Here is an 8,732-nt window from a genome sequence, read left to right on the forward strand (position 1 = left end):
AAATGGCACTACTACATATATCAGCTTACTTCTTAAGACAAAAAGAGTAGGGCCCTCCAAGTAGGAAGTACACCATGAGCAAAGGCAAGGACTAGGAAGCACTGACATTTGTAGGAAATATCAAATACTTTTTCATGAGCACAACAAAACTTAAGTGAGCACCTACTATATTCCAGATGTGAATTATAGTGATACAGGATTCAGGGGGCACAGATGTCCATCTTCAAGTGTCATGTAGCCTGCAGGGGAGGCTGACATAATTGGCTCGGAAGTTATATGTCATCTGCTTTAAACCTATACAATTGTATTGCTTAATTTAATAATTAATGTAACACCAATAACTTCAATAAAAATAAAAATTTAGAAAAAGTTGTTATATGTCAGTAGAAGTAGGAGATAAAGATTGAAGTCTATGCAGGACCATATTAAGTATGTCTTTATTCTTTTTATGATTTTTATGGTTTAAAGTATTACATATGTCTCCTTTTCCCCCATTGACACCCCCCCCCGCGCCACTCCCACCCCTGAGGGCAAGCCCCCACCACCCCAGTGTCTGTGTCTATTCGTTGTACAAGTCCTTTGATTGATCTCTAACCTCCCCCCCCCCCCCGCCATTTGTCTCTGGATCTACTTTTGTTCATCAGTTTATATTGATCATTATATCCCACACATGAGTGAGATCATGTGATAATTATCTTTCTCTGACTGGCTTATTTCTCTTAGCATAAAGCTCTCCATTTCTATCCATGCTGTTGCAAATGGTAAAGATTCCTTCTTTTTTGTAGTGGCATAATATTCCATTGTGTAGATGTACCACTGTTTTTTTAATCCACTCAGCTGCTGATGGTCACTTAGGCTGTTTCCAAATCTTAGCTATTGTAAATTGTGCTGCTAAGAACATAGGGGTGCATATATCCTTTCTTAAGGGTGTCTTTAAAACTAGGCTAACGTGCAGTACTTAACTCAGTGACAATTCAGGATTATTAAACATTTGGGGCTGAGGATATATGATCTGGGTTGAATACATGATTCATTTAAAGCAAATGAATAGGATTCATTCAGTGCAAGAAGAAATGAGGAAGAAAATGCAAAAGTCCCAGGCAAGAGATAATAGGGCTCTGAATACAATAGCATTAAAGAAGATTAAAGAGAATTAAAAAAAAAAAAGAGGAACTCAACTAAAATAAACAATGTAGGACATTGACTTGTTTGAAAGGAAAAGAAAATGCTTGATATAGGCCATGCTGAGTTGGGATGCCAGCAGGATGTAAAGGGCAGATGTTTAGCCTGCAGTTGAACTTTCAGGTCTGGGTGCTAGCAAGAAAGAGCCATTTTAGGTGCTATCCACAAGGGGGTCGTTGTTAAGAACATGGGATTGAATAAGATAGCTGAGATAGCAAGTGTCGATATGAAGGAGGAAGAAGAAAATAATCCTGGGAATGTTTACATTTATATGGTAGAAGGAGAGAGAAGCATATGAATAAGACAGGATAGATGAGAAAACAGTTGAGGGTCAAGCAAGCACAGTGCCAGAGAACCCAGAGAAGGAGACGATCTGAAGGAGGGGAGGACGTATCAATTGTCAGATGCTAAGCAAAAGCCTGGAGCTGTAAACTGAGATGAGATGAGCCACTGGATCTAGTGCTTAGAGGGTCACTGGCTGCCTTTGAAAAAGAAGCTTCAGTGAGGTCAAGAACAGAAAAGTCAGCACTTAGGAGAGTAAAGAGTGAGCAAGAGCATGGCAAGAAAGTAGATTTCAGAGAGTTTGACGGAGGGAGATAGAATGACGATGTAAATGAAGAAGGAAGGATTGAATGGGAACCAGAGGAAAAAATAAGGTTTGTAGATAGAGGAGTAAACTTGCCAAGGAGAAGGGTGCATACTCCTCAGAGACGGGTTCAAAAATAAGAAAGTGTGGGAGGGGATGGTGAAAATGCAAAGACTCTCTCCCTACCTTCTGGCCCACGCCTATGGGCACAATTACCTCTCCTTTGGATGACTCACACATTTCTATCTCCTGTCCTAACCTCTTCCTGAGCTCCTCATCTATATATAAAATAATGTGCTAAACAACTCCACCTGGGTGTCATAAAGGCACCTCACACTCAACCAGCCAAACCAAATTCAGAACATTTTTCTCTCAATAATATCATCTCCCACTGTTCCCTCCTCAAAAAATTATCCACCAGATTGCCAAAGTCAGAAGGTTAGGACTTAGTTCAGCACCATTGCTCTCAAACCCCACCCACCACCAAAGGGTTTTCATTTACCTCCCCAAATCTGCCTTTGCCTCCTTCTAAGCACTGCGCTATAACTAAAGTGACCATTTCAAAACTCAACTCTGATCATGTCCACCCCTGCTTAGGGCCCTCAGTAACTTTCTCTTGGGCAGGGCCAAAGTCTGACATGACTTTCCAGGCCCTGCATGGCCTGGCCCTGTGCCCCTTCGGCCTCATCTCACACTCTCTGCCCACCTGCAACCCCAGTTACACTGCCTTCCCTTCACTTCCTCAGATACTTCCAACTCTCTTCCACCTCTGTGCTCTGCACCTGCTGTTCCACCTGCCCAGTACACTTTTCCCTCCATTCTCTTCACCTGGTTAACTTCTATTTCAGGCAAGATGGAGATAGTTTAGCTCAGTGGCTAGGACTCCAGCCTTGGGAATCAAACTGAGTTTTAAATCCCTATTCCTCTACTCACCAGCTAGATGATGCTAAACAAGTTACTTAGGTCTCCAAGCCTAAGTTTTCTCACCTATTTGTTAACATGAGTCCATACCTCACAGATAATTCATGTAAAGCACTAAAATCTGGGCCTGACACATAATAACCACTTGGTAAATGTCAGCTATTTTTTATTCTTTTTTCTAATCTTGGAAAGAAGTCATCCCCTCCTGGAGAAGCCTTCCCTGACAGGTCTCCACCCCCCTGTCTAGTCCCAGCCCCCTTGCACTCTGCTTCCTTACACCCATCAGATTTAATTTTGCATTTATTACAGGATTTTTAGATTACATCTCTCTTCTTCACTAGGCTGACGTTTCCTTGAGAGCAGGACTTTGCCTGCTTTGCTCATGTGCATAGCTCAACCCCAACCACAATGCCTGGCACAGAGTAGAAACTCAACTAATATTTGTTCAGCGAATGAATGACTGAACAAGGAAATAGGGGGAGCCCAGCTGTGCTTAGAGTATGTAAAGATTAGCATATCCAGCCTGTCTTCTATGCAACAACCCAGTATTTTGTCATTCAGTCACTTCATTTTCGCTTTAGTGGGGGTCAGGTTAGCAGTGTGTCATCTCATCTATGAATACCAGTGAATTGTTATAGCAATATTTAATTTTTAGAAAGTAGAAGAGTCTGGAGTAAAATTCATATTCATGCAGGCCTCATTAACCAGGGACATTTAGTTGAGGCTGATGAAGATGATGATGGCAATGATGATAATCTTATAATTAACAAGATTTATGAATATTAGCACATTAAGTCCCAGAACACATTGGACTAGTAGTGGAAAGTACAGAACAAAAGTTCTTGAAGGTCATCGCATGTGTCAAATGAGAAACATTGAGAGAGAGCCATCTCCCTTGCTCCCTTTAGCCCATCATAACTTTCTGCGTCACAGATACATGTGCAGATGTCTAATTGGACCCCTCACTGAGATGTGACCTTCCATAATCTTCCAACCATGAACTGTGATGTGTGGGCTCATGGGGCAGGCCACATGGTTCTGCATCCACGTCACTGTCCCCCAGGTCTCTTTCAAGGAGGACCACTGAGTTGGCTCACATTTTGTTCTAGGAAATGTTTTCTGAATAATTCTCTTGGAGTCTGCTAATGGGAAAATACTAAATCATGGGAAATGCTATACAATCTTAGATTAATATGACTCCCTAAAGATTGCCTTTACCACAACATGTAAACCGTTTCCTTAACGCTTTGCTTTTCTTCTAATAACAAAATGTTCTTTCCCTTGATGGATCATCGTGGCATCTTTGGAATGACTGAGTGAACAGTAGGTTCTGTACTGTCGCTAGAATTTATACTATTATCAATGGCCTTTCTTTTATTGAGTATCTAGTAGAGGCAGCAAACCACAAGGCCCTAGGTGCCTCCTCTTTGCTGGTTATTAAATTACACAGTAGTTTCAATGCCTTGAGGGTAAAATCTAAGAGCTTTGTACTCTTTATAGAACAAGAAATGAGAATTGAAGTCATCTTAACACTCACAGACTGTGGTATGTCCCTGGGTCTCCTATGACTGTTTTTCTTAGGAGCATTGTTTGGCCCCTGACAGACTGTTGTCTTAGTTGAAACAGTAAAAGTACGATTAACCACAAATATGATAATGTTGAGAATAGCACTGAAAACTTGCTTCCAGAACTTAGTGAACCTTTTTGAAGAAATCTATTATTGCCTGGCAATAAGCACATAAAAGCACATAAGGGTTTCAAAATGCAAAGTGGCCAGGGAAAAAGGTTTATGTGACATTAAAAGGAAAAAAACTGATTGTGAAGTTATGTCTATGCTAAGATTATAACTATATGAAAATTATATAATATATTGACAGTAACTGGAAGGAAATGTTAAAACAGCTGTGTTTCAGAATGGCAAGTTTAAAGATATGTATTCTTCCTTTCTTGCTTAATTTCTGTTATTGTTGTTATAGTGTTATTTGTACAATATGAGGTTTTCAGCAAAACATATATATTATGCTTAAAATATTGTGGAAAATCATAGTTTAGTTGTAGTACAGACATTAAAAATCATATTCTACCTTAAAATTAAATATGGAAAATATGGAGCTATTCTACCTTGTTTTTAAAAACTACTATTTATTCTATAAAATAAAACAGGGAACAACTGGCATTGTTCTTAAAATTGACTGAAATGAATTTAATTTCTCTTTCTTTGGTGTCACTGACAACAGCCTCAGAAATTTTCTTTTCTACAGTGAGACATGATAAAACAAAATATTTCATATTAATTTTTTTCTAATTATCTAGTAGACCAGGAAACCTTTTGGGAAAAGCTACCATACATTTAAGGAATCCTTAGTAGGGCCAGGTCAGAAATGCTTCAGCATATATTTCCCTCCTAACTAGAAATGCTTAAAGACAGAATGCTAGCTGGGTGCTAGGACCAAGTTTGAATCATTGAATCACAGGTTTACAAATTCAGCTCAGAAAATAACCACACAGTTCCCCTCTTTCTTAGCCTTCTGTTTATTCAATGCTTCACTGACAGGGTTGCTGTAAACAGCACAATACAAGGGTTAGAAAAAAATCTCACACTGGATAGGCATTTCACTCTGTCCAGAAATTTCCATTTACTTATCTTTTTTAATACCCACCCGAGGATATGTTTCTATTGATTTTTAGAGAGAGAGAAACATTGATTGGTTGCCTCCCGTACATGTCCCAACGGGGGTTCAAACCTGCAACCTAAGTATATGCCCTGACCAAAAAGTGAATTGCAACCTTTTGGTATAAGGGATGACATTCCAACAAACTGAGCCACCTAGTCAGGGCTCCATTTACTTTTTAATTAAATGATTACTATCTATATATATAAAAGGCTAATATGCTAATCTATATATATAAAAGGCTAATATGCTAATGGTCCAACTGCCAAACGGTCGCTATGACACGCACTCACCACCAGGGGGCAGACACTCAATACAGGAGCTGCCCTGACGCTCACAGAGAAACGGCACCTTGAACCTGGTGCCCCAAAAGCAACACTTGGCTTCCCCCAATTGGGACACAGGCCTTGCCACCACCCCAGAGTGACGCTGTCGAGACCCCATGGTGCAAAATGCAGCCCACAGCCCAACCCAGCCCAGCTCAGAAACAGTGGCTGTGGGCACCAGGTAATGATGTCACATAGCAATACCCAGCTTCTTCTTCCTAGCGACTAGCCTCCTTGGAGTTTCTTCAGCCCAGGAACACAACTTGCTTTATAGCCAGGTGCGAACATTTTACACTTAACCAAATGTCTGTGAAGCATTTTCCCATGCCTCACCTCATTTGATCCTCACAGAAGCCCTAGAGTAGGTAGATAGGAGACTCGATGGAATCCTATTTTCTTTTCATTAGCTGGAAAACAGAGATTTAGAAAGCTTAGAAACTTGACCTAACTGAAAAGAAGTAAGAAATGGTGGACCTTGAAAATAACTTCACGTTTTCTCACTGCGCAGAATATAGTCAAACACTGCTGCAGTTAAATATTTTACTCTTTGTTCTCCCTGCATGATCTACAATAATAATGTACTTCGTGTTGCTATTTACTGCTGTGTTGTTGACAATTACCTGAAAGAGAAGTTGGGGTGCTTCACTAGGCTGGAAAAAGTTTAGCTAAATCAGAAAGCAGGTCTAATTAAGCAAGTTTATTCTATATGTATAAGAGGCTAGGTTGACTTGTGCATGCATGATACATATAAATCTCTCGCTGGTGCCAATCGCACACATGTGTTTCGATCTGTCATTGTTGATCGTGAATTTGATTGACACTTCTATTATAGAGAAAGGGCGAATAACAACATTAAAATATTTTTTCTAATTAATTTTCTTTCAATGTGCACGAATTCATGCACCGGGCCACTAGTCCATAATAATTGGCTGCCTTTCCCCTCTGGATTCCCATTAAGAGGTTAAGAGAGTTTGTGGCTAGTTTGGATTTTTTATCTGCCTTAGAGCTAAGGCCTTTCCTTGTGTCCTATCCTTGCAATTCAGTCCAACAAAAATGTATCTAGCTGAGTGATTTCTCAGAGCTGTTGGGTCAACAAGCTCTTCCAGGAGGCTATGGAAACACCTCATTGGCCTTTGAATGCTGTGTTTCACCCATGGGTTAGCTAGCACAGTTCATGCTGGACTTCTAAACAGTTCAATCAGGAATCTGCTGGACTGTGTGTTCCTAACCTTCCTCCTCATATGACGGGCTATAGGTGGTAAGAGTTACCAGCTGCAAAAACAAATAAGTCCAATACTATAATAACAAGCAATCATCTGAGAAACAAAGGAACTACTCAGTACTGTCTATTGATTGCATACTAAAGATAATGAACTCAATTCTGGGGGCAATGGGGACCATGGGATGAATTTTGAGAACAGGGATAGGTAAGATGAGAACTAAACCTAGAGGTTGAATAAAAATAAACTGGAGAGGGTAGAGATTGACTGGAATCGGGGAACTAATAGGAAGCCATTGGAATACTTGAATTGGCCCAAACCAAAACAATGATGATAGGCATAGAAATTGGGTAGATAACAGAGTTAAAATAGATAAAATGATGTAACAAATTTGATGTAGATTAATGAAGAAAAGCACAGTGTAAAAATAAAGGTAAAAATACATGGAAGTTTCTAGCCTAGATTATTGAGATGGTGGTAATGCCATTAACATAACTGCAAAACTAAGAGGAAAGGTTTGGGAAAGGAGACAGAGAGTTTGGTTTTAGATATAACTGAAAAGTGTCTGGGGGTCTTCTATGGAGAACATATCAGCAAGCCAGTAAGATATGCCGATGCCGGAAAAAAAGTATTTAACTACAGACTTTGAAATTAAACCCTGGTTCTGCCCCTTAGGTTGAGTGGCCTTAGATAAGATAAACTTCTGAGCCTCTAGTTTCTTTATCTAAAAGAGGAAGATAGTAATTACATTATAGGATTTTTGTGAATATTAAATACGAATTGTGTATGGAAAGCACTCATAGTGTCTTAAACATAGTAATAACTCAAAAAAAAAAAAAGGTATCTGTCCTTGGATACTGCAATATTCTCTTCCTGTTCCCCCTTCCTGTCTCACCCATTGGTTTGCCTCCTTCTGTCACCTCTGTATGGCAGAGAGATCTTGTTTAAACAAAAATGAGAATCTCCTTACTCCTCTGCTTAAAAAGCTGTAAGAACTCAGCATTCTTTTCCTTGAACATGCCAATTTTGTTCTACCTTGGGGCCTTTCCACTTGCTGTTCTCTCTGCCTGGAGTGCTCTTTCTCAAATTTCTTAAGATTGCCTCTCTTTCATCCTTCTGCTTTTATCTTACACAATACCATCTTATAGAGCCTTGTCACTATTCTTTCTTCCTCCAACACAGGCATTCTCCATACCTCTGTTTTTATTTTGCCCATTGAAAATTAGCATTTGAAACAAAAAAAGTCTTATATATATTTACCTTTTTTGGCCTGTTCTCCTTCTTTAAATAGAATGTCAATTTCTTGATAGCTTATCTGTTTTGTTCCCTACTATATCCCCCAGTGCTTGGCACATAGTACCAAGACCATAAGTAATTGTTGAATAAATGCATACACATGGAAGTATATGGATCCTTAAATATAAAGTATGCATTTCTTCCCCAGTAAGAGGAAACAGTGTAATTCAGAAACATAATTCTATGATGTTGAATTACTATAACCTGGATGTCTCCCTAAGGTAAGCCAATTAACCTCTCTGGCCTCCATTGTCCTTCTCATTACAAAGGAGCCAACAATTGTCACTCTCCTTCTGAAGTCGGATGTGGTAAAGAATAAGCAAGATGAAACCTGGCAAGTGCCTGGAGTTTTACAAGAGGAAGACACTCTACTTAACTGTTCCAACACCATAAAGATGACAGGAACAGGCCAAAACAGTATAATCAGATTCCCCAAAGTCACTTCATGTCATTGGACTGCAAAATCCCCAAATGGCCCCGAAACAATAGTTTATCAGCATTTCAATTATCTATCAGAATTTCCACCAAG

Source organism: Myotis myotis, unplaced genomic scaffold (genome assembly GCF_014108235.1).
Source record: "Myotis myotis isolate mMyoMyo1 unplaced genomic scaffold, mMyoMyo1.p scaffold_m19_p_3, whole genome shotgun sequence".
NCBI lineage: Eukaryota > Metazoa > Chordata > Mammalia > Chiroptera > Vespertilionidae > Myotis > Myotis myotis.